Genomic DNA, 4,127 nt, shown 5'->3' on the forward strand with positions numbered 1-4,127 from the left:
GATTAAACATTTTCTTTGAATTAATGTTTGTATTAAACACGGACCGTTACTTTAGTTATTATTTCTGCTATTGCAGGCTCATTTTGTAAATGTAAGCATTTAAAATTTTAGACAAGTGCAAGTGTTTAATGCCAAATTTGTCACATTTTTAAAAAATAGGTGATTGTGTTCTATGCAAATGTATGTATTAATGTAGAGACAAAATAATTAGGTTAATCACTGTCTGTCACCATTAATTTAATTTGTGAAGACACTGATCAATGGTACACTACAAAAAAATCTTAAGCTTTTGGTTTTATTGTTCATAAAAAAAATTTAAAAATAAAAACTTTAAGCAAATAATGTTAAATGCTATCTAAAGTAATTCTCATTTTAAAATTTCAATTTTAGGTAAACTTTCTCATTTGAATACATTTTATATAGGCCTACAACAAAATAAACTTAACATGAAATAAATATACTTTTTTTGGTAGTTTTGTATTTCCTACAGGGCAAGGGAAAGGAAGAGGTATGTAGAATTAAAACAAACGTTTCTAAGCAGTTGTACACATCTAAATGTGTGTTTGTTTGTTTGTTTGTTTTTTCCAGAATAGGTCCAGATAGATTTCAGCCTATATGGGATCCCTGCACTGGATGGCCAATTTCACATGTATTTTGTATATTTTTAAAATGCAAAATGCTGTATTTGTATTTAAATAAATTTTTCCACACAGTATTTTGTATTTTTATTTTAAATACATTTTCATATATTTATGCCCATTTCTGAACAGATATAACTTTTTATTAATTGTTGCCTGGGTTGCGTACGTATGTGTGGGGCGGAGCTATCAAAATAGGAGCGAGACCCTGTTGGGGTAGGGGCGTGTTTGTTTTGGTGATTTCAAATGTCAACATTGAGTTTTTGCTGACAGGATACAACATTCGGAAATGCAAAAATTATCATGATATTATCTGTCATAAACGTTATCAACGCTTTCAAAAACAGTAGCATTTAACACTAATGCCCCCCCCCAGACCTCACTAGTTTTCAAAGCCTGGGTACGGACATGCTTCTTACCGAAACTGTATTAAATGGCAAAAAAAACAACAACAGAACAAAGGTGATGCACTAGTAATTTTGACTATATATTTGCGAGTCAAACAGATGAGGTCCTAAGCATTTTATTAAGGAATATGGTTAAACAGGTAGTGCTAGCTCTGTAAATGTATGGGCAAATATACAAGCTGATCTACTGCAACTATGGTTATGTTTTGAAAGGAAGCAAAACACTGAAAAAGCTACTGTAATATGTCCAAAAATACTCAAATATATATCAAATATACATATATGTTGAAAATACAGTGATCTGTTAAGGGTAACTCTGATTTTACCCCTTACAGCCCTCTCTCTCATCTAACAGACTATTCTCAATCAGGTCCTGTAGCGAGGAGAAGCTTGGTCTGTCCTCGCTGTTGAACTCCCAGCACTGCATCATAATACTGTGCACCTGAAAAAAAAACCTTATATCAGTACATTTTTACAATTACTTTACCTAATATTTGTGTGGTACTTTAGGTAACATGCTTGGTGCATGAACTTGCTTTCTATGTACAATGGAACTCAATTCAATTGGTTAATGTGATCCATACAAAAGCATTCAAATAGAAATCTGTTTTTATTTTCACCTTTGGTGGACACTGAGATGGAGCCGGTAACCTCCAGTTATCCTTGAGAAGATTAAGAAGATGGATAGCCATGGATTGACTCTGGACATAACTTCCTATCTTCTGGATACACAACTGCATCAAAGGATTTACAATAAAGCAGGTTTAACAAATTAAAAGTTTTGGAACAACATAGATGTCGCAGTAAGAGAAGAGCTCGTGCAGAACAATGCCGAAACTCCATACGTCTGACTTGTGGGAGAATTTCAATTCTGAAATGGATTCAGGTGCATATCTTAATAGGACAGGACACGAAACAACAAACAAGTTGAAACAAAACATTAATGACAAGTAAAAAAAAAAATGACCGTAAAAAAACAAAACAATGCATTTGTCAACACTGAATCATTCAGAGACCAGAAAAAAATGGCATTTCATTAAATTATAATCACAAAGTTGTTAATACTTTGTTAATAAGTTGTTAATAAGTTCTTATACTCTCCCAGCTAACAGGGAGTGTTCTCAGAACTTTGGCTAACTCTGGCAAGTTTCTCCCCAAGTTCGTTCAACGTTATCTGATCTTCAATAATGTTCTCCAAATGTTAGCACAAAAACCTTATTTATACATCTTTCATGGAAAGTTTTTTCCTAACATTTTTTTTGTTATCATTTCCTTCCATTTTTTAAATGTCGCTACTTGTTTCAGAATGTTCTGAGAACGTTCACAACTAACGTTCCCATGATGTTTGCAAAATGATCAAATTGAATGTTTAACATTCGCATAACATTCGCTTTTCTGAAAATAAAAGAAACCAATCGGCCCATTTTCATAATCTTGTCTATAGGTCTACACAAACCCACAATACCATCTGAAAACAGATTAAAAGTGACTGTAAAACAATACAAGGAAATTAGAGGACATAAAAAACATCCAGACACACCTTATGTTCATCTGTTGTTTGGTGATAGATTAGTTCAGTTTCAGTGTCATTAAAAGTTACATAACCAAGAAAACACATTTCTAAAACTTTTTAAATCTGGACGTTTTGTGCGTTCAGAGAACATTCACAGATAACCTTTTAATTACTTTAAGGGAACGTTAGCCAAACGTTCTTAGAACATATTTTGTTAGCTGGGTTGTTGGTTTGAATGAAATGTTCACTGTTGGGTGAAATTAACTGCCTGAGCTCCCAAGAGCTTGATGTAATCATTACCAGAAAACAGGGCTTTCTCCTGGCTGCGTGACACGGTAGTACTCTTTATCCACTGGAATGATCTTCGTAAGCCCAAAATCAGCAATTTTCACCAGAGTGTCGCTGGCGACTAGGATATTGCGAGCAGCTAGATCACGGTGAACATAACGCATGCTTTGCAAGTACTCCATACCCTACAAAAGAACGTTAAAGTGCTGTTTAGGTGTGTAAAGTTCCACAAACAAATCAATAAACTGATTAGAAAAAGGATTGTGTGAGCTCTCTAGTGTTAGTCTGTTTGTACCTTACAGATCTGCGAGGCAAAGAGCAACAGTCTTCGGGTGCACACGTTCTGTCTGTGCTTCTCCATATATCCGATCAGACTGCCGTATGGAAGATATTCCATCACCAGTTTTGTGCTGAGTCGGCCTGTGAGGAGTTTAAAAGTAAGGATTATTGACTTTTCACAGTTGTTTTACACATATTTCAGTTATACTTTGTATTGTTTTGTGTTTTAAAGGAAATGTCTGTGAACTTCCTGGCAGGAAATTACCAGTGCCTTTTCCATTTTTCTACAGACGTTTTCTTACAGAATGTGTGCTGATTGGTTATCATTAAAAGTAGGCTGACCTGTGCTGTAGCAGATGCCCTTGTATTTGACAATATAGTCACAGTGCAGGGAGCTGATGGTCTGGATCTCTCTCTGGAAGTCTGCCACGGTGGCCTGTTTGTTTGACTGAAGCTCCTTGACAGCTACCAGATCTCCAGTGTTATCACCCCACGGATCATAACGACAAAGCTCAACACTGCCGAAGTTACCCTAAACACACATGCATGCAGTTAAAACCTTCATTTTTCTCTCTTAATATCTGATTGGAAATCAATAGTTCCACCAATAATCATCATCGTTTACTTATGAAAGCGAGGTTGAATTATGAAATAGCAATGTGCATCGTATTTTAAATGAAAGTTGAAAAAACTGCAACTAATCCATTAAGGTAAGAAAACACTTAAAATTGAAATGGTATTATCAGATTATCTGTGCTTTGTTGTTGTTGTTGTTGTACCTTTCCCAGGATAGAGATGAATCGCAGGTATCTCTCTTCAAAAACATCCTGTTGTTGCTTTTTGAACATGTTCGGTCTTCTCCAGAAGCCATCACTCTTGGGAAGTGTGCCAGTCGCATGAAGAATCTCATAATCTACAGAATGAAGTTTAGAACTGCAATGATGGGTGATCATATGGTTCCCATATGTTTTAGGACAAATCTAGCCAAGATGTATGAATCTT

At 35.2% G+C, this 4,127-nt stretch overlaps 1 pseudogene; it reads right to left on the reverse strand.

Annotated features, from left to right (window-relative positions):
• Positions 1–948: 948 nt before the first annotated feature.
• LOC107755288 (tyrosine-protein kinase JAK3-like) overlaps positions 949–4,127 on the reverse strand; it is a 6,688-nt pseudogene continuing 3,509 nt past the window's right edge.

The sequence above is a fragment of the Sinocyclocheilus rhinocerous genome, unplaced genomic scaffold (genome assembly GCF_001515625.1).
Source record: "Sinocyclocheilus rhinocerous isolate Xijiao unplaced genomic scaffold, SAMN03320098_v1.1 scaffold2637, whole genome shotgun sequence".
NCBI classification, from domain to species: Eukaryota; Metazoa; Chordata; class Actinopteri; order Cypriniformes; family Cyprinidae; genus Sinocyclocheilus; species Sinocyclocheilus rhinocerous.